Source organism: Carassius carassius, chromosome 22, assembly GCF_963082965.1.
Source record: "Carassius carassius chromosome 22, fCarCar2.1, whole genome shotgun sequence".
In the NCBI taxonomy this organism is placed as follows: Eukaryota; Metazoa; Chordata; class Actinopteri; order Cypriniformes; family Cyprinidae; genus Carassius; species Carassius carassius.
This window is the reverse complement of record NC_081776.1, coordinates 21,909,104-21,933,840: the sequence shown is the minus strand read 5'-3', so window position 1 is coordinate 21,933,840 and position 24,737 is coordinate 21,909,104. Positions and strand designations below refer to the sequence as shown.

General features: G+C 49.1%; 27 non-coding genes across 27 annotated transcripts; 13 read left to right on the top strand and 14 right to left on the bottom strand.

The window, feature by feature from the left end:
• Positions 1-674: 674 nt before the first annotated feature.
• Positions 675-748, bottom strand: trnam-cau (transfer RNA methionine (anticodon CAU)). Its single transcript has one exon. It is a non-coding gene; the product is annotated as a tRNA-Met (tRNA).
• Positions 749-844: 96 nt separating this feature from the next.
• Positions 845-927, top strand: trnal-cag (transfer RNA leucine (anticodon CAG)). The gene has a single exon. It is a non-coding gene; the product is annotated as a tRNA-Leu (tRNA).
• A 1,204-nt stretch (positions 928-2,131) lies between these two features.
• On the bottom strand, positions 2,132-2,205 carry trnam-cau (transfer RNA methionine (anticodon CAU)). Its single transcript has one exon. It is a non-coding gene; the product is annotated as a tRNA-Met (tRNA).
• A 96-nt stretch (positions 2,206-2,301) lies between these two features.
• On the top strand, positions 2,302-2,384 carry trnal-cag (transfer RNA leucine (anticodon CAG)). Its single transcript has one exon. It is a non-coding gene; the product is annotated as a tRNA-Leu (tRNA).
• Positions 2,385-4,320: 1,936 nt separating this feature from the next.
• trnam-cau (transfer RNA methionine (anticodon CAU)) lies at positions 4,321-4,394 on the bottom strand. Its single transcript has one exon. It is a non-coding gene; the product is annotated as a tRNA-Met (tRNA).
• A 96-nt stretch (positions 4,395-4,490) lies between these two features.
• trnal-cag (transfer RNA leucine (anticodon CAG)) lies at positions 4,491-4,573 on the top strand. The gene has a single exon. It is a non-coding gene; the product is annotated as a tRNA-Leu (tRNA).
• Positions 4,574-5,778: 1,205 nt separating this feature from the next.
• On the bottom strand, positions 5,779-5,852 carry trnam-cau (transfer RNA methionine (anticodon CAU)). Its single transcript has one exon. It is a non-coding gene; the product is annotated as a tRNA-Met (tRNA).
• A 96-nt stretch (positions 5,853-5,948) lies between these two features.
• trnal-cag (transfer RNA leucine (anticodon CAG)) lies at positions 5,949-6,031 on the top strand. The gene has a single exon. It is a non-coding gene; the product is annotated as a tRNA-Leu (tRNA).
• Positions 6,032-7,235: 1,204 nt separating this feature from the next.
• trnam-cau (transfer RNA methionine (anticodon CAU)) lies at positions 7,236-7,309 on the bottom strand. Its single transcript has one exon. It is a non-coding gene; the product is annotated as a tRNA-Met (tRNA).
• Positions 7,310-7,405: 96 nt separating this feature from the next.
• trnal-cag (transfer RNA leucine (anticodon CAG)) lies at positions 7,406-7,488 on the top strand. Its single transcript has one exon. It is a non-coding gene; the product is annotated as a tRNA-Leu (tRNA).
• A 1,936-nt stretch (positions 7,489-9,424) lies between these two features.
• On the bottom strand, positions 9,425-9,498 carry trnam-cau (transfer RNA methionine (anticodon CAU)). Its single transcript has one exon. It is a non-coding gene; the product is annotated as a tRNA-Met (tRNA).
• Positions 9,499-9,594: 96 nt separating this feature from the next.
• On the top strand, positions 9,595-9,677 carry trnal-cag (transfer RNA leucine (anticodon CAG)). The gene has a single exon. It is a non-coding gene; the product is annotated as a tRNA-Leu (tRNA).
• Positions 9,678-10,881: 1,204 nt separating this feature from the next.
• trnam-cau (transfer RNA methionine (anticodon CAU)) lies at positions 10,882-10,955 on the bottom strand. Its single transcript has one exon. It is a non-coding gene; the product is annotated as a tRNA-Met (tRNA).
• A 96-nt stretch (positions 10,956-11,051) lies between these two features.
• Positions 11,052-11,134, top strand: trnal-cag (transfer RNA leucine (anticodon CAG)). The gene has a single exon. It is a non-coding gene; the product is annotated as a tRNA-Leu (tRNA).
• Positions 11,135-12,339: 1,205 nt separating this feature from the next.
• trnam-cau (transfer RNA methionine (anticodon CAU)) lies at positions 12,340-12,413 on the bottom strand. The gene has a single exon. It is a non-coding gene; the product is annotated as a tRNA-Met (tRNA).
• A 96-nt stretch (positions 12,414-12,509) lies between these two features.
• trnal-cag (transfer RNA leucine (anticodon CAG)) lies at positions 12,510-12,592 on the top strand. Its single transcript has one exon. It is a non-coding gene; the product is annotated as a tRNA-Leu (tRNA).
• A 1,214-nt stretch (positions 12,593-13,806) lies between these two features.
• On the bottom strand, positions 13,807-13,880 carry trnam-cau (transfer RNA methionine (anticodon CAU)). Its single transcript has one exon. It is a non-coding gene; the product is annotated as a tRNA-Met (tRNA).
• A 1,380-nt stretch (positions 13,881-15,260) lies between these two features.
• On the bottom strand, positions 15,261-15,334 carry trnam-cau (transfer RNA methionine (anticodon CAU)). Its single transcript has one exon. It is a non-coding gene; the product is annotated as a tRNA-Met (tRNA).
• A 96-nt stretch (positions 15,335-15,430) lies between these two features.
• trnal-cag (transfer RNA leucine (anticodon CAG)) lies at positions 15,431-15,513 on the top strand. Its single transcript has one exon. It is a non-coding gene; the product is annotated as a tRNA-Leu (tRNA).
• Positions 15,514-16,718: 1,205 nt separating this feature from the next.
• On the bottom strand, positions 16,719-16,792 carry trnam-cau (transfer RNA methionine (anticodon CAU)). The gene has a single exon. It is a non-coding gene; the product is annotated as a tRNA-Met (tRNA).
• Positions 16,793-16,888: 96 nt separating this feature from the next.
• trnal-cag (transfer RNA leucine (anticodon CAG)) lies at positions 16,889-16,971 on the top strand. Its single transcript has one exon. It is a non-coding gene; the product is annotated as a tRNA-Leu (tRNA).
• A 1,214-nt stretch (positions 16,972-18,185) lies between these two features.
• Positions 18,186-18,259, bottom strand: trnam-cau (transfer RNA methionine (anticodon CAU)). The gene has a single exon. It is a non-coding gene; the product is annotated as a tRNA-Met (tRNA).
• A 96-nt stretch (positions 18,260-18,355) lies between these two features.
• On the top strand, positions 18,356-18,438 carry trnal-cag (transfer RNA leucine (anticodon CAG)). Its single transcript has one exon. It is a non-coding gene; the product is annotated as a tRNA-Leu (tRNA).
• Positions 18,439-20,380: 1,942 nt separating this feature from the next.
• On the bottom strand, positions 20,381-20,454 carry trnam-cau (transfer RNA methionine (anticodon CAU)). Its single transcript has one exon. It is a non-coding gene; the product is annotated as a tRNA-Met (tRNA).
• A 96-nt stretch (positions 20,455-20,550) lies between these two features.
• Positions 20,551-20,633, top strand: trnal-cag (transfer RNA leucine (anticodon CAG)). The gene has a single exon. It is a non-coding gene; the product is annotated as a tRNA-Leu (tRNA).
• A 1,942-nt stretch (positions 20,634-22,575) lies between these two features.
• Positions 22,576-22,649, bottom strand: trnam-cau (transfer RNA methionine (anticodon CAU)). Its single transcript has one exon. It is a non-coding gene; the product is annotated as a tRNA-Met (tRNA).
• Positions 22,650-22,745: 96 nt separating this feature from the next.
• On the top strand, positions 22,746-22,828 carry trnal-cag (transfer RNA leucine (anticodon CAG)). Its single transcript has one exon. It is a non-coding gene; the product is annotated as a tRNA-Leu (tRNA).
• Positions 22,829-24,737: the final 1,909 nt, after the last annotated feature.

Below are 24,737 nucleotides of genomic sequence, written 5' to 3'. Positions count from 1 at the left end.
GTAGCCCAGTCTGGAGAAAACAAAGAGCTTGGACAAGGAGTTGTGTGGCCTGCTCTGATCGGAAGGGTCTAATCTTCCGAACTTTGTATAAGGCAAATCTGCAGGACCGGGCCAGTGCAGCAATATGGCCTTTGAAACTTCACAAAACCTCAGGAGGATGTGGCCATGTGTTACATGAATATGAGAGGGATGCTATTACTGCCTTCATTCAGTGTTAGCCAGCATGAATGCAGAATTTTCACTTCATTGTATATAAAAGGATGGCATGGGTCTACACGCAATGTCGCTGGATGAGATTCAGGGAATTTACCTGGAACCTCACAGTTTTCCACAAAACATCATTTCACCTGCCCTGAAGAGGAGCTGTGGCCTTTTGCCCCCAGGAGACACAGGGAAACCCACACGGAAGGGGACAGAGAACCTCACTCTTTCTTTCTAATCCACGGGTGTCAAACTCAGTCCCTGGAAGGCCGGAGACCTGCAGAGTTTAGATTCAAGCCTGATTGAACACACCTGATCCAACTAATCATGGCCTTCAGGCTCATTTGAAAACTACATGCCTTGTGTGTTTGAGAAGGGTTGGAACAACACTCTACAGGGCTCGGGCCCTAAAGGAAATTAGTTTGATACCCCTGGTCTAAGCGCTCTCAGTGATCAGAAAAAAAGGACCACTCTGCCCCGTGTGAGGCTCGAACTCACGACCTTCAGATTATGAGACTGACGCGCTGCCTAACTGCGCCAACGAGGCTTGTGGGCTAAAGGGCGCCCAAACAGAGAATAAGTAGCTTCTAGATCCGTGCATTCAGGTGTGGCTCCAACAGGCCATCCCTAGCCAACCAAGTGTGTCAGGATGGCCGAGCGGTCTAAGGCGCTGTGTTCAGGTCGCAGTCTCCCCTGGAGGCATGGGTTCGAATCCCACTTCTGACAGATCTATCATTTGGCTGCAGACAGAGACTTCAGTCTTCTGCTACGTTGAGCCAGCAGGGCGTTAACTTTGACAAAACACAGCATTTGGCAAATGCTAGTATTCATTGGGCAGGCGTTGAAGACAAGGATGAGTTTTTAGACACTTTTTGAAAATGGTTAAAGCCTCCGCTGATTGAATTGAGATAGGCAAGCCGATCCACCAGCTGGGAACAGTCCAGGAAAAGGTCCTTGAGAGTGATTTTGTGCCTCTTTGGGATGGCACCACGAGGCGTCGTTCACTTGCAGAACGCAAGCATAGGTCTGAACCAGCGACTTTAGGTATATTGCTGCAGAGCCAGTGGTTATCTTGTAGGCAAACATCAGTATCTTGAATCTGATGCGAACAGCTATTGGTAGCCAGTGCAAAATTATGAAGAAAGGTGTGACGTGGGCTTTCTTTGGCTCGTTTAAGACCACTCTCGCTGCTGCATCCTGGATCAGTTGCAGAGGCTTGATAGTACGTGCCGGAAGACCCGCCAAGGGAGCATAACAGTAGCCCAGTCTGGAGAAAACAAAGAGCTTGGACAAGGAGTTGTGTGGCCTGCTCTGATCGGAAGGGTCTAATCTTCCGAACTTTGTATAAGGCAAATCTGCAGGACCAGGCCAGTGCAGCAATATGGCCATTGAAACTTCACAAAACCTCAGGAGGATGTGGCCATGTGTTACATGAATATGAGAGGGATGCTATTACTGCCTTCATTCAGTGTTAGCCAGCATGAATGCAGTATTTTCACTTCATTGTGTACAAAAGGATGGCACGGGTCTACACGCAATGTCGCTGGATGAGATTCAGGGAATTTACCTGGAACCTCACAGTTTTCCACAAAACATCATTTCACCTTCCCTGAAGAGGAGCTGTGGCCTTTTGCCCCCAGGAGACACAGGGAAACCCACACGGAAGGGGACAGAGAACCTCACTCTTTCTTTCTAAGCCACGGGTGTCAAACTCAGTCCCTGGAAGGCCGGAGACCTGCAGAGTTTAGATTCAAGCCTGATTGAAAACACCTGCTCCAACTAATCATGGCCTTCAGGCTCATTTGAAAACTACATGCCTTGTGTGTTTGAGAAGGGTTGGAAGAACACTCTACAGGGCTCAGGCCCTAAAGGAATTTAGTTTGATACCCCTGGTCTAAGCGCTCTCAGTGATCAGAAAAAAGCACCACTCTGCCCCGTGTGAGGCTCGAACTCACGACCTTCAGATTATGAGACTGACGCACTGCCTAACTGCGCCAACGAGGCTTGTGTGCTAAAGGGCGCCCAAACAGAGAATAAGTAGCTTCTAGATCCGTGCATTCAGGTGTGGCTCCAACAGGCCATCCCTAGCCAATCAAGGGTGTCAGGATGGCCAAGCGGTCTAAGGCGCTGCGTTCAGGTCGCAGTCTCCCCTGGAGGCGTGGGTTCGAATCCCACTTCTGACAGATCTATCCTTTGGCAGCAGACAGAGTCTTCTGCTACGTTGAGCCAGCAGGATGTTAACTTTGACAAAACACAGCATTTGGCAAATGCTAGTATTCATTGGGCAGGCGTTGAAGACAAGGATGAGTTTTTAGACACTTTTTGAAAATGGTTAAAGCCTCCGCTGATTGAATTGAGATAGGCAAGCCGATCCACCAGGTGGGAACAGTCCAGGAAACGGTCCTTGAGAGTGATTTTGTGCCTCTTTGGGATGGCACCACGAGGCGTCGTTCACTTGCAGAACGCAAGCATAGGTCTGAACCAGCGACTTTAGGTATATTGCTGCAGAGCCAGTGGTTATCTTGTAGGCAAACATCAGTATCTTGAATCTGATGCGAACAGCTATTGGTAGCCAGTGCAAAATTATGAGGAGAGGTGTGACGTGGGCTTTCTTTGGCTCGTTGAAGACCACTCTCGCTGCTGCATCCTGGATCAGTTGCAGAGGCTTGATAGTACGTGCCGGAAGACCCGCCAAGGGAGCATAACAGTAGCCCAGTCTGGAGAAAAACAAAGAGCTTGGACAAGGAGTTGTGTGGCCTGCTCTGATCGGAAGGGTCTAATCTCCCGAACGTTGTATAAGGCAAATCTGCAGGACCGGGCCAGTGCAGCAATATGGCCTTTGAAACTTCACAAAACCTCAGGACGACGTGGCCATGTGTTACATGAATATGAGAGGGATTCTATTACTGCCTTCATGCAGTGTTAGCCAGCATGAATGCAGAATTTTCACTTCATTGTATATGAAAGGATGGCACGGGTCTACACGCAATGTCGCTGGATGATATTCAGGGAATTTACCTGGAACCTCACAGTTTTCCACAAAACCTCATTTCACCTGCCCTGAAGAGGAGCTGTGGCATTTTGCCCCCAGGAGAAACAGGGAAACCCACACGGAAGGGGACAGAGAACCTCACTCTTTCTTTCTTAGCCACGGGTGTCAAACTCAGTCCCTGGAACGACGAGGCGTCGTTCACTTGCAGAACGCAAGCATAGGTCTGAACCAGCGACTTTAGGTATATTGCTGCAGAGCCAGTGGTTATCTTGTAGGCAAACATCAGTATCTTGAATCTGATGCGAACAGCTATTGGTAGCCAGTGCAAAATTATGAAGAGAGGTGTGACGTGGGCTTTCTTTGGCTCGTTTAAGACCACTCTCGCTGCTGCATCCTGGATCAGTTGCAGAGGCTTGATAGTACGTGCCGGAAGACCCGCCAAGGGAGCATAACAGTAGCCCAGTCTGGAGAAAACAAAGAGCTTGGACAAGGAGTTGTGTGGCCTGCTCTGATCGGAAGGGTCTAATCTTCCGAACTTTGTATAAGGCAAATCTGCAGGACCGGGCCAGTGCAGCAATATGGCCTTTGAAACTTCACAAAACCTCAAGAGGATGTGGCCATGTGTTACATGAATATGAGAGGGATGCTATTACTGCCTTCATTCAGTGTTAGCCAGCATGAATGCAGAATTTTCACTTCATTGTATATAAAAGGATGGCACGGGTCTACACGCAATGTCGCTGGATGAGATTCAGGGAATTTACCTGGAACCTCACAGTTTTCCACAAAACATCATTTCACCTGCCCTGAAGAGGAGATGTGGCCTTTTGCCCCCAGGAGACACAGGGAAACCCACACGGAAGGGGACAGAGAACCTCACTCTTTCTTTCTAAGCCACGGGTGTCAAACTCAGTCCCTGGAAGGCCGGAGACCTGCAGAGTTTAGATTCAAGCCTGATTGAACACACCTGATCCAACTAATCATGGCCTTCAGGCTCATTTGAAAACTACATGCCTTGTGTGTTTGAGAAGGGTTGGAAGAACACTCTACAGGGCTCGGGCCCTAAAGGAATTTGGTTTGATACCCCTGGTCTAAGCGCTCTCAGTGATCAGAAAAAAGCACCACTCTGCCCCTTGTGAGGCTCGAACTCACGACCTTCAGATTATGAGACTGACGCGCTGCCTAACTGCGCCAACGAGGCTTGTGGGCTAAAGGGCGCCCAAACAGAGAATAAGTAGCTTCTAGATCCGTGCATTCAGGTGTGGCTCCAACAGGCCATCCCTAGCCAACCAAGTGTGTCAGGATGGCCGAGCGGTCTAAGGCGCTGTGTTCAGGTCGCAGTCTCCCCTGGAGGCATGGGTTCGAATCCCGCTTCTGACAGATCTATCCTTTGGCTGCAGACAGAGACTTCAGTCTTCTGCTACGTTGAGCCAGCAGGGCGTTAACTTTGACAAAACACAGCATTTGGCAAATGCTAGTATTCATTGGGCAGAAGTTGAAGACAAGGATGAGTTTTTAGACACTTTTTGAAAATGGTTAAAGCCTCCGCTGCTCGAATTGAGATAGGCAAGCCGATCCACCAGCTGGGAACAGTCCAGGAAAAGGTCCTTGAGAGTGATTTTGTGCCTCTTTGGGATGGCACCACGAGGCGTCATTCACTTGCAGAACGCAAGCATAGGTCTGAACCAGCGACTTTAGGTATATTGCTGCAGAGCCAGTGGTTATCTTGTAGGCAAACATCAGTATCTTGAATCTGATGCGAACAGCTATTGGTAGCCAGTGCAAAATTATGAAGAGAGGTGTGACGTGGGCTTTCTTTGGCTCATTTAAGACCACTCTCGCTGCTTCATCCTGGATCAGTTGCAGAGGCTTGATAGTACGTGCCGGAAGACCCGCCAAGGGAGCATAACAGTAGCCCAGTCTGGAGAAAACAAAGAGCTTGGACAAGGAGTTGTGTGGCCTGCTCTGATCGGAAGGGTCTAATCTTCCGAACTTTGTATAAGGCAAATCTGCAGGACCGGGCCAGTGCAGCAATATGGCCTTTGAAACTTCACAAAACCTCAGGAGGATGTGGCCATGTGTTACATGAATATGAGAGGGATGCTATTACTGCCTTCATTCAGTGTTAGCCAGCATGAATGCAGAATTTTCACTTCATTGTATATAAAAGGATGGCATGGGTCTACACGCAATGTCGCTGGATGAGATTCAGGGAATTTACCTGGAACCTCACAGTTTTCCACAAAACATCATTTCACCTGCCCTGAAGAGGAGCTGTGGCCTTTTGCCCCCAGGAGACACAGGGAAACCCACACGGAAGGGGACAGAGAACCTCACTCTTTCTTTCTAATCCACGGGTGTCAAACTCAGTCCCTGGAAGGCCGGAGACCTGCAGAGTTTAGATTCAAGCCTGATTGAACACACCTGATCCAACTAATCATGGCCTTCAGGCTCATTTGAAAACTACATGCCTTGTGTGTTTGAGAAGGGTTGGAACAACACTCTACAGGGCTCGGGCCCTAAAGGAAATTAGTTTGATACCCCTGGTCTAAGCGCTCTCAGTGATCAGAAAAAAAGGACCACTCTGCCCCGTGTGAGGCTCGAACTCACGACCTTCAGATTATGAGACTGATGCGCTGCCTAACTGCGCCAACGAGGCTTGTGGGCTAAAGGGCGCCCAAACAGAGAATAAGTAGCTTCTAGATCCGTGCATTCAGGTGTGGCTCCAACAGGCCATCCCTAGCCAACCAAGTGTGTCAGGATGGCCGAGCGGTCTAAGGCGCTGTGTTCAGGTCGCAGTCTCCCCTGGAGGCATGGGTTCGAATCCCACTTCTGACAGATCTATCCTTTGGCTGCAGACAGAGACTTCAGTCTTCTGCTACGTTGAGCCAGCAGGGCGTTAACTTTGACAAAACACAGCATTTGGCAAATGCTAGTATTCATTGGGCAGGCGTTGAAGACAAGGATGAGTTTTTAGACACTTTTTGAAAATGGTTAAATCCTCCGCTGATTGAATTGAGATAGGCAAGCCGATCCACCAGCTGGGAACAGTCCAGGAAAAGGTCCTTGAGAGTGATTTTGTGCCTCTTTGGGATGGCACCACGAGGCGTCGTTCACTTGCAGAACGCAAGCATAGGTCTGAACCAGCGACTTTAGGTATATTGCTGCAGAGCCAGTGGTTATCTTGTAGGCAAACATCAGTATCTTGAATCTGATGCGAACAGCTATTGGTAGCCAGTGCAAAATTATGAAGAAAGGTGTGACGTGGGCTTTCTTTGGCTCGTTTAAGACCACTCTCGCTGCTGCATCCTGGATCAGTTGCAGAGGCTTGATAGTACGTGCCGGAAGACCCGCCAAGGGAGCATAACAGTAGCCCAGTCTGGAGAAAACAAAGAGCTTGGACAAGGAGTTGTGTGGCCTGCTCTGATCGGAAGGGTCTAATCTTCCGAACTTTGTATAAGGCAAATCTGCAGGACCAGGCCAGTGCAGCAATATGGCCATTGAAACTTCACAAAACCTCAGGAGGATGTGGCCATGTGTTACATGAATATGAGAGGGATGCTATTACTGCCTTCATTCAGTGTTAGCCAGCATGAATGCAGTATTTTCACTTCATTGTGTACAAAAGGATGGCACGGGTCTACACGCAATGTCGCTGGATGAGATTCAGGGAATTTACCTGGAACCTCACAGTTTTCCACAAAACATCATTTCACCTTCCCTGAAGAGGAGCTGTGGCCTTTTGCCCCCAGGAGACACAGGGAAACCCACACGGAAGGGGACAGAGAACCTCACTCTTTCTTTCTAAGCCACGGGTGTCAAACTCAGTCCCTGGAAGGCCGGAGACCTGCAGAGTTTAGATTCAAGCCTGATTGAAAACACCTGCTCCAACTAATCATGGCCTTCAGGCTCATTTGAAAACTACATGCCTTGTGTGTTTGAGAAGGGTTGGAAGAACACTCTACAGGGCTCAGGCCCTAAAGGAATTTAGTTTGATACCCCTGGTCTAAGCGCTCTCAGTGATCAGAAAAAAGCACCACTCTGCCCCGTGTGAGGCTCGAACTCACGACCTTCAGATTATGAGACTGACGCACTGCCTAACTGCGCCAACGAGGCTTGTGTGCTAAAGGGCGCCCAAACAGAGAATAAGTAGCTTCTAGATCCGTGCATTCAGGTGTGGCTCCAACAGGCCATCCCTAGCCAATCAAGGGTGTCAGGATGGCCAAGCGGTCTAAGGCGCTGCGTTCAGGTCGCAGTCTCCCCTGGAGGCGTGGGTTCGAATCCCACTTCTGACAGATCTATCCTTTGGCAGCAGACAGAGTCTTCTGCTACGTTGAGCCAGCAGGATGTTAACTTTGACAAAACACAGCATTTGGCAAATGCTAGTATTCATTGGGCAGGCGTTGAAGACAAGGATGAGTTTTTAGACACTTTTTGAAAATGGTTAAAGCCTCCGCTGATTGAATTGAGATAGGCAAGCCGATCCACCAGGTGGGAACAGTCCAGGAAACGGTCCTTGAGAGTGATTTTGTGCCTCTTTGGGATGGCACCACGAGGCGTCGTTCACTTGCAGAACGCAAGCATAGGTCTGAACCAGCGACTTTAGGTATATTGCTGCAGAGCCAGTGGTTATCTTGTAGGCAAACATCAGTATCTTGAATCTGATGCGAACAGCTATTGGTAGCCAGTGCAAAATTATGAGGAGAGGTGTGACGTGGGCTTTCTTTGGCTCGTTGAAGACCACTCTCGCTGCTGCATCCTGGATCAGTTGCAGAGGCTTGATAGTACGTGCCGGAAGACCCGCCAAGGGAGCATAACAGTAGCCCAGTCTGGAGAAAAACAAAGAGCTTGGACAAGGAGTTGTGTGGCCTGCTCTGATCGGAAGGGTCTAATCTCCCGAACGTTGTATAAGGCAAATCTGCAGGACCGGGCCAGTGCAGCAATATGGCCTTTGAAACTTCACAAAACCTCAGGACGACGTGGCCATGTGTTACATGAATATGAGAGGGATTCTATTACTGCCTTCATGCAGTGTTAGCCAGCATGAATGCAGAATTTTCACTTCATTGTATATGAAAGGATGGCACGGGTCTACACGCAATGTCGCTGGATGATATTCAGGGAATTTACCTGGAACCTCACAGTTTTCCACAAAACCTCATTTCACCTGCCCTGAAGAGGAGCTGTGGCATTTTGCCCCCAGGAGAAACAGGGAAACCCACACGGAAGGGGACAGAGAACCTCACTCTTTCTTTCTTAGCCACGGGTGTCAAACTCAGTCCCTGGAACGACGAGGCGTCGTTCACTTGCAGAACGCAAGCATAGGTCTGAACCAGCGACTTTAGGTATATTGCTGCAGAGCCAGTGGTTATCTTGTAGGCAAACATCAGTATCTTGAATCTGATGCGAACAGCTATTGGTAGCCAGTGCAAAATTATGAAGAGAGGTGTGACGTGGGCTTTCTTTGGCTCGTTTAAGACCACTCTCGCTGCTGCATCCTGGATCAGTTGCAGAGGCTTGATAGTACGTGCCGGAAGACCCGCCAAGGGAGCATAACAGTAGCCCAGTCTGGAGAAAACAAAGAGCTTGGACAAGGAGTTGTGTGGCCTGCTCTGATCGGAAGGGTCTAATCTTCCGAACTTTGTATAAGGCAAATCTGCAGGACCGGGCCAGTGCAGCAATATGGCCTTTGAAACTTCACAAAACCTCAAGAGGATGTGGCCATGTGTTACATGAATATGAGAGGGATGCTATTACTGCCTTCATTCAGTGTTAGCCAGCATGAATGCAGAATTTTCACTTCATTGTATATAAAAGGATGGCACGGGTCTACACGCAATGTCGCTGGATGAGATTCAGGGAATTTACCTGGAACCTCACAGTTTTCCACAAAACATCATTTCACCTGCCCTGAAGAGGAGATGTGGCCTTTTGCCCCCAGGAGACACAGGGAAACCCACACGGAAGGGGACAGAGAACCTCACTCTTTCTTTCTAAGCCACGGGTGTCAAACTCAGTCCCTGGAAGGCCGGAGACCTGCAGAGTTTAGATTCAAGCCTGATTGAACACACCTGATCCAACTAATCATGGCCTTCAGGCTCATTTGAAAACTACATGCCTTGTGTGTTTGAGAAGGGTTGGAAGAACACTCTACAGGGCTCGGGCCCTAAAGGAATTTGGTTTGATACCCCTGGTCTAAGCGCTCTCAGTGATCAGAAAAAAGCACCACTCTGCCCCTTGTGAGGCTCGAACTCACGACCTTCAGATTATGAGACTGACGCGCTGCCTAACTGCGCCAACGAGGCTTGTGAGCTAAAGGGCGCCCAAACAGAGAATAAGTAGCTTCTAGATCCGTGCATTCAGGTGTGGCTCCAACAGGCCATCCCTAGCCAACCAAGTGTGTCAGGATGGCCGAGCGGTCTAAGGCGCTGTGTTCAGGTCGCAGTCTCCCCTGGAGGCATGGGTTCGAATCCCACTTCTGACAGATCTATCCTTTGGCTGCAGACAGAGACTTCAGTCTTCTGCTACGTTGAGCCAGCAGGGCGTTAACTTTGACAAAACACAGCATTTGGCAAATGCTAGTATTCATTGGGCAGGCGTTGAAGACAAGGATGAGTTTTTAGACACTTTTTGAAAATGGTTAAAGCCTCCGCTGATTGAATTGAGATAGGCAAGCCGATCCACCAGCTGGGAACAGTCCAGGAAAAGGTCCTTGAGAGTGATTTTGTGCCTCTTTGGGATGGCACCACGAGGCGTCGTTCACTTGCAGAACGCAAGCATAGGTCTGAACCAGCGACTTTAGGTATATTGCTGCAGAGCCAGTGGTTATCTTGTAGGCAAACATCAGTATCTTGAATCTGATGCGAACAGCTATTGGTAGCCAGTGCAAAATTATGAAGAAAGGTGTGACGTGGGCTTTCTTTGGCTCGTTTAAGACCACTCTCGCTGCTGCATCCTGGATCAGTTGCAGAGGCTTGATAGTACGTGCCGGAAGACCCGCCAAGGGAGCATAACAGTAGCCCAGTCTGGAGAAAACAAAGAGCTTGGACAAGGAGTTGTGTGGCCTGCTCTGATCAGAAGGGTCTAATCTTCCGAACTTTGTATAAGGCAAATCTGCAGGACCGGGCCAGTGCAGCAATATGGCCATTGAAACTTCACAAAACCTCAGGAGGATGTGGCCATGTGTTACATGAATATGAGAGGGATGCTATTACTGCCTTCATTCAGTGTTAGCCAGCATGAATGCAGTATTTTCACTTCATTGTGTACAAAAGGATGGCACGGGTCTACACGCAATGTCGCTGGATGAGATTCAGGGAATTTACCTGGAACCTCACAGTTTTCCACAAAACATCATTTCACCTTCCCTGAAGAGGAGCTGTGGCCTTTTGCCCCCAGGAGACACAGGGAAACCCACACGGAAGGGGACAGAGAACCTCACTCTTTCTTTCTAAGCCACGGGTGTCAAACTCAGTCCCTGGAAGGCCGGAGACCTGCAGAGTTTAGATTCAAGCCTGATTGAACACACCTGATCCAACTAATCATGGCCTTCAGGCTCATTTGAAAACTACATGCCTTGTGTGTTTGAGAAGGGTTGGAAGAACACTCTACAGGGCTCGGGCCCTAAAGGAATTTAGTTTGATACCCCTGGTCTAAGCGCTCTCAGTGATCAGAAAAAAGCACCACTCTGCCCCGTGTGAGGCTCGAACTCACGACCTTCAGATTATGAGACTGACGCGCTGCCTAACTGCGCCAACGAGGCTTGTGGGCTAAAGGGCGCCCAAACAGAGAATAAGTAGCTTCTAGATCCGTGCATTCAGGTGTGGCTCCAACAGGCCATCCCTAGCCAACCAAGTGTGTCAGGATGGCCGAGCGGTCTAAGGCGCTGTGTTCAGGTCGCAGTCTCCCCTGGAGGCATGGGTTCGAATCCCGCTTCTGACAGATCTATCCTTTGGCTGCAGACAGAGACTTCAGTCTTCTGCTACGTTGAGCCAGCAGGGCGTTAACTTTGACAAAACACAGCATTTGGCAAATGCTAGTATTCATTGGGCAGAAGTTGAAGACAAGGATGAGTTTTTAGACACTTTTTGAAAATGGTTAAAGCCTCCGCTGCTCGAATTGAGATAGGCAAGCCGATCCACCAGCTGGGAACAGTCCAGGAAAAGGTCCTTGAGAGTGATTTTGTGCCTCTTTGGGATGGCACCACGAGGCGTCATTCACTTGCAGAACGCAAGCATAGGTCTGAACCAGCGACTTTAGGTATATTGCTGCAGAGCCAGTGGTTATCTTGTAGGCAAACATCAGTATCTTGAATCTGATGCGAACAGCTATTGGTAGCCAGTGCAAAATTATGAAGAGAGGTGTGACGTGGGCTTTCTTTGGCTCATTTAAGACCACTCTCGCTGCTTCATCCTGGATCAGTTGCAGAGGCTTGATAGTACGTGCCGGAAGACCCGCCAAGGGAGCATAACAGTAGCCCAGTCTGGAGAAAACAAAGAGCTTGGACAAGGAGTTGTGTGGCCTGCTCTGATCGGAAGGGTCTAATCTTCCGAACTTTGTATAAGGCAAATCTGCAGGACCGGGCCAGTGCAGCAATATGGCCTTTGAAACTTCACAAAACCTCAGGAGGATGTGGCCATGTGTTACATGAATATGAGAGGGATGCTATTACTGCCTTCATTCAGTGTTAGCCAGCATGAATGCAGAATTTTCACTTCATTGTATATAAAAGGATGGCATGGGTCTACACGCAATGTCGCTGGATGAGATTCAGGGAATTTACCTGGAACCTCACAGTTTTCCACAAAACATCATTTCACCTGCCCTGAAGAGGAGCTGTGGCCTTTTGCCCCCAGGAGACACAGGGAAACCCACACGGAAGGGGACAGAGAACCTCACTCTTTCTTTCTAATCCACGGGTGTCAAACTCAGTCCCTGGAAGGCCGGAGACCTGCAGAGTTTAGATTCAAGCCTGATTGAACACACCTGATCCAACTAATCATGGCCTTCAGGCTCATTTGAAAACTACATGCCTTGTGTGTTTGAGAAGGGTTGGAACAACACTCTACAGGGCTCGGGCCCTAAAGGAATTTAGTTTGATACCCCTGGTCTAAGCGCTCTCAGTGATCAGAAAAAAAGGACCACTCTGCCCCGTGTGAGGCTCGAACTCACGACCTTCAGATTATGAGACTGACGCGCTGCCTAACTGCGCCAACGAGGCTTGTGGGATAAAGGGCGCCCAAACAGAGAATAAGTAGCTTCTAGATCCTTGCATTCAGGTGTGGCTCCAACAGGCCATCCCTAGCCAATCAAGGGTGTCAGGATGGCCGAGCGGTCTAAGGCGCTGTGTTCAGGTCGCAGTCTCCCCTGGAGGCGTGGGTTCGAATCCCACTTCTGACAGATCTATCCTTCGGCTGCAGACAGAGACTTCAGTCTTCTGCTACGTTGAGCCAGCAGGATGTTAACTTTGACAAAACACAGCATTTGGCAAATGCTAGTATTCATTGGGCAGGCGTTGAAGACAAGGATGAGTTTTTAGACACTTTTTGAAAATGGTTAAAGCCTCCGCTGATTGAATTGAGATAGGCAAGCCGATCCACCAGCTGGGAACAGTCCAGGAAAAGGTCCTTGAGAGTGATTTTGTGCCTCTTTGGGATGGCACCACGAGGCGTCGTTCACTTGCAGAACGCAAGCATAGGTCTGAACCAGCGACTTTAGGTATATTGCTGCAGAGCCAGTGGTTATCTTGTAGGCAAACATCAGTATCTTGAATCTGATGCGAACAGCTATTGGTAGCCAGTGCAAAATTATGAAGAAAGGTGTGACGTGGGCTTTCTTTGGCTCGTTTAAGACCACTCTCGCTGCTGCATCCTGGATCAGTTGCAGAGGCAGTTGATCAGTTGATAGTACGTGCCGGAAGACCCGCCAAGGGAGCATAACAGTAGCCCAGTCTGGAGAAAACAAAGAGCTTGGACAAGGAGTTGTGTGGCCTGCTCTGATCGGAAGGGTCTAATCTTCCGAACTTTGTATAAGGCAAATCTGCAGGACCGGGCCAGTGCAGCAATATGGCCATTGAAACTTCACAAAACCTCAGGAGGATGTGGCCATGTGTTACATGAATATGAGAGGGATTCTATTACTGCCTTCATTCAGTGTTAGCCAGCATGAATGCAGTATTTTCACTTCATTGTGTACAAAAGGATGGCACGGGTCTACACGCAATGTCGCTGGATGAGATTCAGGGAATTTACCTGGAACCTCACAGTTTTCCACAAAACATCATTTCACCTGCCCTGAAGAGGAGATGTGGCCTTTTGCCCCCAGGAGACACAGGGAAACCCACACGGAAGGGGACAGAGAACCTCACTCTTTCTTTCTAAGCCACGGGTGTCAAACTCAGTCCCTGGAAGGCCGGAGACCTGCAGAGTTTAGATTCAAGCCTGATTGAACACACCTGATCCAACTAATCATGGCCTTCAGGCTCATTTGAAAACTACATGCCTTGTGTGTTTGAGAAGGGTTGGAAGAACACTCTACAGGGCTCGGGCCCTAAAGGAATTTGGTTTGATACCCCTGGTCTAAGCGCTCTCAGTGATCAGAAAAAAGCACCACTCTGCCCCTTGTGAGGCTCGAACTCACGACCTTCAGATTATGAGACTGACGCGCTGCCTAACTGCGCCAACGAGGCTTGTGGGCTAAAGGGCGCCCAAACAGAGAATAAGTAGCTTCTAGATCCGTGCATTCAGGTGTGGCTCCAACAGGCCATCCCTAGCCAACCAAGTGTGTCAGGATGGCCGAGTTTAAGGCGCTGTGTTCAGGTCGCAGTCTCCCCTGGAGGCATGGGTTCGAATCCCACTTCTGACAGATCTATCCTTTGGCTGCAGACAGAGACTTCAGTCTTCTGCTACGTTGAGCCAGCAGGGCGTTAACTTTGACAAAACACAGCATTTGGCAAATGCTAGTATTCATTGGGCAGGCGTTGAAGACAAGGATGAGTTTTTAGACACTTTTTGAAAATGGTTAAAGCCTCCGCTGATTGAATTGAGATAGGCAAGCCGATCCACCAGCTGGGAACAGTCCAGGAAAAGGTCCTTGAGAGTGATTTTGTGCCTCTTTGGGATGGCACCACGAGGCGTCGTTCACTTGCAGAACGCAAGCATAGGTCTGAACCAGCGACTTTAGGTATATTGCTGCAGAGCCAGTGGTTATCTTGTAGGCAAACATCAGTATCTTGAATCTGATGCGAACAGCTATTGGTAGCCAGTGCAAAATTATGAAGAAAGGTGTGACGTGGGCTTTCTTTGGCTCGTTTAAGACCACTCTCGCTGCTGCATCCTGGATCAGTTGCAGAGGCTTGATAGTACGTGCCGGAAGACCCGCCAAGGGAGCATAACAGTAGCCCAGTCTGGAGAAAACAAAGAGCTTGGACAAGGAGTTGTGTGGCCTGCTCTGATCAGAAGGGTCTAATCTTCCGAACTTTGTATAAGGCAAATCTGCAGGACCGGGCCAGTGCAGCAATATGGCCATTGAAACTTCACAAAACCTCAGGAGGATGTGGCCATGTGTTACATGAATATGAGAGGGATGCTATTACTGCCTTCATTCAGTGTTAGCCAGCATGAATGCAGTATTTTCACTTCATTGTGTACAAAAGGATGGCACGGGTCTACACGCAATGTCGCTGGATGAGATTCAGGGAATTTACCTGGAACCTCACAGTTTTCCACAAAACATCATTTCACCTTCCCTGAAGAGGAGCTGTGGCCTTTTGCCCCCAGGAGACACAGGGAAACCCACACGGAAGGGGACAGAGAACCTCACTCTTTCTTTCTAAGCCACGGGTGTCAAACTCAGTCCCTGGAAGGCCGGAGACCTGCAGAGTTTAGATTCAAGCCTGATTGAACACACCTGATCCAACTAATCATGGCCTTCAGGCTCATTTGAAAACTACATGCCTTGTGTGTTTGAGAAGGGTTGGAAGAACACTCTACAGGGCTCGGGCCCTAAAGGAATTTAGTTTGATACCCCTGGTCTAAGCGCTCTCAGTGATCAGAAAAAAGCACCACTCTGCCCCGTGTGAGGCTCGAACTCACGACCTTCAGATTATGAGACTGACGCGCTGCCTAACTGCGCCAACGAGGCTTGTGGGCTAAAGGGCGCCCAAACAGAGAATAAGTAGCTTCTAGATCCGTGCATTCAGGTGTGGCTCCAACAGGCCATCCCTAGCCAACCAAGTGTGTCAGGATGGCCGAGCGGTCTAAGGCGCTGTGTTCAGGTCGCAGTCTCCCCTGGAGGCATGGGTTCGAATCCCGCTTCTGACAGATCTATCCTTTGGCTGCAGACAGAGACTTCAGTCTTCTGCTACGTTGAGCCAGCAGGGCGTTAACTTTGACAAAACACAGCATTTGGCAAATGCTAGTATTCATTGGGCAGAAGTTGAAGACAAGGATGAGTTTTTAGACACTTTTTGAAAATGGTTAAAGCCTCCGCTGCTCGAATTGAGATAGGCAAGCCGATCCACCAGCTGGGAACAGTCCAGGAAAAGGTCCTTGAGAGTGATTTTGTGCCTCTTTGGGATGGCACCACGAGGCGTCATTCACTTGCAGAACGCAAGCATAGGTCTGAACCAGCGACTTTAGGTATATTGCTGCAGAGCCAGTGGTTATCTTGTAGGCAAACATCAGTATCTTGAATCTGATGCGAACAGCTATTGGTAGCCAGTGCAAAATTATGAAGAGAGGTGTGACGTGGGCTTTCTTTGGCTCATTTAAGACCACTCTCGCTGCTTCATCCTGGATCAGTTGCAGAGGCTTGATAGTACGTGCCGGAAGACCCGCCAAGGGAGCATAACAGTAGCCCAGTCTGGAGAAAACAAAGAGCTTGGACAAGGAGTTGTGTGGCCTGCTCTGATCGGAAGGGTCTAATCTTCCGAACTTTGTATAAGGCAAATCTGCAGGACCGGGCCAGTGCAGCAATATGGCCTTTGAAACTTCACAAAACCTCAGGAGGATGTGGCCATGTGTTACATGAATATGAGAGGGATGCTATTACTGCCTTCATTCAGTGTTAGCCAGCATGAATGCAGAATTTTCACTTCATTGTATATAAAAGGATGGCATGGGTCTACACGCAATGTCGCTGGATGAGATTCAGGGAATTTACCTGGAACCTCACAGTTTTCCACAAAACATCATTTCACCTGCCCTGAAGAGGAGCTGTGGCCTTTTGCCCCCAGGAGACACAGGGAAACCCACACGGAAGGGGACAGAGAACCTCACTCTTTCTTTCTAATCCACGGGTGTCAAACTCAGTCCCTGGAAGGCCGGAGACCTGCAGAGTTTAGATTCAAGCCTGATTGAACACACCTGATCCAACTAATCATGGCCTTCAGGCTCATTTGAAAACTACATGCCTTGTGTGTTTGAGAAGGGTTGGAACAACACTCTACAGGGCTCGAGCCCTAAAGGAATTTAGTTTGATACCCCTGGTCTAAGCGCTCTCAGTGATCAGAAAAAAAGGACCACTCTGCCCCGTGTGAGGCTCGAACTCACGACCTTCAGATTATGAGACTGACGCGCTGCCTAACTGCGCCAACGAGGCTTGTGGGATAAAGGGTGCCCAAACAGAGAATAAGTAGCTTCTAGATCCTTGCATTCAGGTGTGGCTCCAACAGGCCATCCCTAGCCAATCAAGGGTGTCAGGATGGCCGAGCGGTCTAAGGCGCTGTGTTCAGGTCGCAGTCTCCCCTGGAGGCGTGGGTTCGAATCCCACTTCTGACAGATCTATCCTTCGGCTGCAGACAGAGACTTCAGTCTTCTGCTACGTTGAGCCAGCAGGATGTTAACTTTGACAAAACACAGCATTTGGCAAATGCTAGTATTCATTGGGCAGGCGTTGAAGACAAGGATGAGTTTTTAGACACTTTTTGAAAATGGTTAAAGCCTCCGCTGATTGAATTGAGATAGGCAAGCCGATCCACCAGCTGGGAACAGTCCAGGAAAAGGTCCTTGAGAGTGATTTTGTGCCTCTTTGGGATGGCACCACGAGGCGTCGTTCACTTGCAGAACGCAAGCATAGGTCTGAACCAGCGACTTTAGGTATATTGCTGCAGAGCCAGTGGTTATCTTGTAGGCAAACATCAGTATCTTGAATCTGATGCGAACAGCTATTGGTAGCCAGTGCAAAATTATGAAGAAAGGTGTGACGTGGGCTTTCTTTGGCTCGTTTAAGACCACTCTCGCTGCTGCATCCTGGATCAGTTGCAGAGGCAGTTGATCAGTTGATAGTACGTGCCGGAAGACCCGCCAAGGGAGCATAACAGTAGCCCAGTCTGGAGAAAACAAAGAGCTTGGACAAGGAGTTGTGTGGCCTGCTCTGATCGGAAGGGTCTAATCTTCCGAACTTTGTATAAGGCAAATCTGCAGGACCGGGCCAGTGCAGCAATATGGCCATTGAAACTTCACAAAACCTCAGGAGGATGTGGCCATGTGTTACATGAATATGAGAGGGATTCTATTACTGCCTTCATTCAGTGTTAGCCAGCATGAATGCAGTATTTTCACTTCATTGTGTACAAAAGGATGGCACGGGTCTACACGCAATGTCGCTGGATGAGATTCAGGGAATTTACCTGGAACCTCACAGTTTTCCACAAAACATCATTTCACCTTCCCTGAAGAGGAGCTGTGGCCTTTTGCCCCCAGGAGACACAGGGAAACCCACACGGAAGGGGACAGAGAACCTCACTCTTTCTTTCTAAGCCACGGGTGTCAAACTCAGTCCCTGGAAGGCCGGAGACCTGCAGAGTTTAGATTCAAGCCTGATTGAACACACCTGATCCAACTAATCATGGCCTTCAGGCTCATTTGAAAACTACATGCCTTGTGTGTTTGAGAAGGGTTGGAAGAACACTCTACAGGGCTCGGGCCCTAAAGGAATTTAGTTTGATACCCCTGGTCTAAGCGCTCTCAGTGATCAGAAAAAAGCACCACTCTGCCCCGTGTGAGGCTCGAACTCATGACCTTCAGATTATGAGACTGACGCGCTGCCTAACTGCGCCAACGAGGCTTGTGGGTTAAAGGGCGCCCTAAAAGAGAATAAGTAGCTTCTAGATCCGTGCTTTCAGGTGTGGCTCCAACAGGCCATCCCTAGCCAGCCAAGTGTGTCAGGATGGCCGAGCGGTCTAAGGCGCTGCGTTCAGGTCACAGTCTCCCCTGGAGGCGTGGGTTCGTATCCCACTTCTGACAGATCTATCCTTTGGCTGCAGACAGAGACTTCAGTCTTCTGCTACGTTGAGCCAGCAGGGCGTTAACTTTGACAAAACACAGCATTTGGCAAATGCTAGTATTCATTGGGCAGAAGTTGAAGACAAGGATGAGTTTTTAGACACTTTTTGAAAATGGTTAAAGCCTCCGCTGATTGAATTGAGATAGGCAAGCCGATCCACCAGCTGGGAACAGTCCAGGAAAAGGTCCTTGAGAGTGATTTTGTGCCTCTTTGGGATGGCACCACGAGGCGTCGTTCATTTGCAGAATGCAAGCATAGGTCTGAACCAGCGACTTTAGGTATATTGCTGCAGAGCCAGTGGTTATCTTGTAGGCAAACATCAGTATCTTGAATCTGATGCGAACAGCTATTGGTAGCCAGTGCAAAATTATGAAGAGAGGTGTGACGTGGGCTTTCTTTGGCTCGTTGAAGACCACTCTCGCTGCTGCATCCTGGATCAGTTGCAGAGGCTTGATAGTACGTGCCGGAAGACCCGCCAAGGGAGCATAACAGTAGCCCAGTCTGGAGAAAACAAAGAGCTTGGACAAGGAGTTGTGTGGCCTGCTCTGATCGGAAGGGTCTAATCTCCCGAACGTTGTATAAGGCAAATCTGCAGGACCGGGCCAGTGCAGCAATATGGCCTTTGAAACTTCACAAAACCTCAGGACGACGTGGCCATGTGTTACATGACTATGAGAGGGATTCTATTACTGCCTTCATGCAGTGTTAGCCAGCATGAATGCAGAATTTTCACTTCATTGTATATGAAAGGATGGCACGGGTCTACACGCAATGTCGCTGGATGAGATTCAGGGAATTTACCTGGAACCTCACAGTTTTCCACAAAACCTCATTTCACCTGCCCTGAAGAGGAGCTGTGGCATTTTGCCCCCAGGAGAAACAGGGAAACCCACACGGATGGGGACAGAGAACCTCACTCTTTCTTTCTTAGCCACGGGTGTCAAACTCAGTCCCTGGAACGACGAGGCGTCGTTCACTTGCAGAACGCAAGCATAGGTCTGAACCAGCGACTTTAGGTATATTGCTGCAGAGCCAGTGGTTATCTTGTAGGCAAACATCAGTATCTTGAATCTGATGCGAACAGCTATTGATAGCCAGCGCAAAATTATGAAGAAAGGTGTAACGTGGGCTTTCTTTGGCTCGTTTAAGACCACTCTCGCTGCTGCATCCTGGATCAGTTGCAGAGGCTTGATAGTACGTGCCGGAAGACCCGCCAAGGGAGCATAACAGTAGCCCAGTCTGGAGAAAACAAAGAGCTTGGACAAGGAGTTGTGTGGCCTGCTCTGATCGGAAGGGTCTAATCTTCCGAACTTTGTATAAGGCAAATCTGCAGGACCGGGCCAGTGCAGCAATATGGCCATTGAAACTTCACAAAACCTCAGGAGGATGTGGCCATGTGTTACATGAATATGAGAGGGATGCTATTACTGCCTTCATTCAGTGTTAGCCAGCATGAATGCAGTATTTTCACTTCATTGTGTACAAAAGGATGGCACGGGTCTACACGCAATGTCGCTGGATGAGATTAAGGGAATTTACCTGGAACCTCACAGTTTTCCACAAAACATCATTTCACCTTCCCTGAAGAGGAGCTTTGGCCTTTTGCCCCCAGGAGACACAGGGAAACCCACACGGAAGGGGACAGAGAACCTCACTCTTTCTTTCTAAGCCACGGGTGTCAAACTCAGTCCCTGGAAGGCCGGAGACCTGCAGAGTTTAGATTCAAGCCTGATTGAAAACACCTGATCCAACTAATCATGGCCTTCAGGCTCATTTGAAAACTACATGCCTTGTGTGTTTGAGAAGGGTTGGAAGAACACTCTACAGGGCTCGGGCCCTAAAGGAATTTAGTTTGATACCCCTGGTCTAAGCGCTCTCAGTGATCAGAAAAAAGCACCACTCTGCCCCGTGTGTGGCTCGAACTCACGACCTTCAGATTATGAGACTGACGCACTGCCCAACTGCGCCAACGAGGCTTGTGGGCTAAAGAGCGCCCAAACAGAGAATAAGTAGCTTCTAGATCCGTGCATTCAGGTGTGGCTCCAACAGGCCATCCCTAGCCAACCAAGTGTGTCAGGATGTCCGAGCGGTCTAAGGCGCTGCGTTCAGGTCGCAGTCTCCCCTGGAGGCGTGGGTTCGAATCCCACTTCTGACAGATCTATCCTTTGGCTGCAGACAGAGACTTCAGTCTTCTGCTACGTTGAGCCAGCAGGGCGTTAACTTTGACAAAACACAGCATTTGGCAAATGCTAGTATTCATTGGGCAGGCGTTGAAGACAAGGATGAGTTTTTAGACACTTTTTGAAAATGGTTAAAGCCTCCGCTGATTGAATTGAGATAGGCAAGCCGATCCACCAGCTGGGAACAGTCCAGGAAAAGGTCCTTGAGAGTGATTTTGTGCCTCTTTGGGATGGCACCACGAGGCGTCGTTCACTTGCAGAACGCAAGCATAGGTCTGAACCAGTGACTTTAGGTATATTGCTGCAGAGCCAGTGGTTATCTTGTAGGCAAACATCAGTATCTTGAATCTGATGCGAACAGCTATTGGTAGCCATTGCAAAATTATGAAGAGAGGTGTGACGTGGGCTTTCTTTGGCTCGTTGAAGACCACTCTCGCTGCTGCATCCTGGATCAGTTGCAGAGGCTTGATAGTACGTGCCGGAAGACCCGCCAAGGGAGCATAACAGTAGCCCAGTCTGGAGAAAACAAAGAGCTTGGACAAGGAGTTGTGTGTCCTGCTCTGATCGGAAGGGTCTAATCTCCCGAACGTTGTATAAGGCAAATCTGCAGGACCGGGCCAGTGCAGCAATATGGCCTTTGAAACTTCACAAAACCTCAGGACGACGTGGCCATGTGTTACATGAATATGAGAGGGATTCTATTACTGCCTTCATGCAGTGTTAGCCAGCATGAATGCAGAATTTTCACTTCATTGTATATGAAAGGATGGCACGGGTCTACACGCAATGTCGCTGGATGAGATTCAGGGAATTTACCTGGAACCTCACAGTTTTCCACAAAACCTCATTTCACCTGCCCTGAATAGGAGCTGTGGCATTTTCCCCCCAGGAGACACAGGGAAACCCACACGGAAGGGGACAGAGAACCTCACTCTTTCTTTCTTAGCCACGGGGGTCAAACTCAGTCCCTGGAACGACGAGGCGTCGTTCACTTGCAGAACGCAAGCATAGGTCTGAACCAGCGACTTTAGGTATATTGCTGCAGAGCCAGTGGTTATCTTGTAGGCAAACATCAGTATCTTGAATCTGATGCGAACAGCTATTGGTAGCCAGTGCAAAATTATTAAGAGAGGTGTGACGTGGGCTTTCTTTGGCTCGTTTAAGACCACTCTCGCTGCTGCATCCTGGATCAGTTGCAGAGGCTTGATAGTACGTGCCGGAAGACCCGCCAAGGGAGCATAACAGTAGCCCAGTCTGGAGAAAACAAAGAGCTTGGACAAGGAGTTGTGTGGCCTGCTCTGATCGGAAGGGTCCAATCTTCCGAACTTTGTATAAGGCAAATCTGCAGGACTGGGCCAGTGCAGCAATATGGCCATTGAAACTTCACAATACCTCAGGAGGATGTGGCCATGTGTTACATGAATATGAGAGGGATGCTACTACTGCCTTTATTCAGTGTTAGCCAGCATGAATGCAGAATTTTCACTTCATTGTGTACAAAAGGATGGCACGGGTCTACACGCAATGTCGCTGGATGAGATTCAGGGAATTTACCTGGAACCTCACAGTTTTCCACAAAACATCATTTCACCTTCCCTGAAGAGGAGCTGTGGCCTTTTGCCCCCAGGAGACACAGGGAAACCCACACGGAAGGGGACAGAGAACCTCACTCTTTCTTTCTAAGCCACGGGTGTCAAACTCAGTCCCTGGAAGGCCGGAGACCTGCAGAGTTTAGATTCAAGCTTGATTGAACACACCTGATCCAACTAATCATGGCCTTCAGGCTCATTTGAAAACTACATGCCTTGTGTGTTTGAGAAGGGTTGGAAGAACACTCTACAGGGCTCGGGCCCTAAAGGAATTTAGTTTGATACCCCTGGTCTAAGCGCTCTCAGTGATCAGAAAAAAGCACCACTCTGCCCCGTGTGAGGCTCGAACTCACAACCTTCAGATTATGAGACTGACGCGCTGCCTAACTGCGCCAACGAGGCTTGTGGGCTAAAGGGCGCCCAAACAGAGAATAAGTAGCTTCTAGATCCATGCATTCAGGTGTGGCTCCAACAGGCCATCCTTAACCAACCAAGTGTGTCAGGATGGCCGAGCGGTCTAAGGCGCTGCGTTCAGGTCGCAGTCTCCCCTGGAGGCGTGGGTTCGAATCCCACTTCTGACAGATCTATCCTTTGGCTGCAGACAGAGACTTCAGTCTTCTGCTACGTTGAGCCAGCAGGGCGTTAACTTTGACAAAACACAGCATTTGGCAAATGCTAGTATTCATTGGGCAGGCGTTGAAGACAAGGATGAGTTTTTAGACACTTTTTGAAAATGGTTAAAGCCTCCGCTGATTGAAATGAGATAGGCAAGCCGATCCACCAGCTGGGAACAGTCCAGGAAAAGGTCCTTGAGAGTGATTTTTTGCCTCTTTGGGATGGCACCATGAGGCGTCGTTCACTTCCAGAACGCAAGCATAGGTCTGAACCAGCGACTTTAGGTATATTGCTGCAGAGCCAGTGGTTATCTTGTAGGCAAACATCAGTATCTTGAATCTGATGCGAACAGCTATTGTTAGCCAGTGCAAAATTATGAAGAGAGGTGTGACGTGGGCTTTCTTTGGCTCGTTGAAGACCACTCTCGCTGCTGCATCCTGGATCAGTTGCAGAGGCTTGATAGTACGTGCCGGAAGACCCGCCAAGGGAGCATAACAGTAGCCCAGTCTGGAGAAAACAAAGAGCTTGGACAAGGAGTTGTGCGGCCTGCTCTGATCGGAAGGGTCTAATCTCCCGAACGTTGTATAAGGCAAATCTGCAGGACCGGGCCAGTGCAGCAATATGGCCTTTGAAACTTCACAAAACCTCAGGACGACGTGGCCATGTGTTACATGAAAATGAGAGGGATTCTATTACTGCCTTCATGCAGTGTTAGCCAGCATGAATGCAGAATTTTCACTTCATTGTATATGAAAGGATGGCACAGGTCTACACGCAATGTCGCTGGATGAGATTCAGGGAATTTACCTGGAAGCTCACAGTTTTCCACAAAACCTCATTTCACCTGCCCTGAAGAGGAGCTGTGGCATTTTGCCCCCAGGAGAGACAGGGAACCCACACGGAAGGGGACAGAGAACCTCACTCTTTCTTTCTTAGCCACGGGTGTCAAACTCAGTCCCTGGAAGGCCGGAGACCTGCAGAGTTTAGATTCAAGCCTGATTGAACACACCTGATCCAACTAATCATGGCCTTCAGGCTCATTTGAAAACTACATGCCTTGTGTGTTTGAGAAGGGTTGGAACAACACTCTACAGGGCTCGGGCCCTAAAGGAATTTAGTTTGATACCCCTGGTCTAAGCACTCTCAGTGATCAGAAAAAAGCACCACTCTGCCCCGTGTGAGGCTCGAACTCACGACCTTCAGATTATGAGACTGATGCGCTGCCTAACTGCACCAAAGAGGCTTGTGGGCTGGAGGGCGCCCAAACAGAGAATAAGTAGCTTCTAGATCCTTGCATTCACGTGTGGCTCCAACAGGCCATCGCTAGCCAATCAAGGGTGTCAGGATGGCCGAGCGGTCTAAGGCGCTGCGTTCACGTTGCATTCTCCCCTGGAGGCGAGGGTTCGAATCCCACTTCTGACAGATCTATCCTTTGGCTGCAGACAGAGACTTCAGTCTTCTGCTACGTTGAGCCAGCAGGATGTTAACTTTGACAAAACACAGCATTTGGCAAATGCTAGTATTCATTGGGCAGGCGTTGAAGACAAGGATGAGTTTTTAGACACTTTTTGAAAATGGTTAAAGCCTCCGCTGCTCGAATTGAGATAGGCAAGCCGATGCACCAGCTGGGAACAGTCCAGGAAAAGGTCCTTGAGAGTGATTTTGTGCCTCTTTGGGATGGCACCACGAGGCGTCGTTCACTTGCAGAACGCAAGCATAGGTCTAAACCAGCGATTTTAGGTATATTGCTGCAGAGCCAGTGGTTATCTTGTAGGCAAACATCATTATCTTGAATCTGATGCGAACAGCTATTGGTAGCCAGTGCAAAATTATGAAGAGAGGTGTGACGTGGGTTTTCTTTGGCTCGTTGAAGAC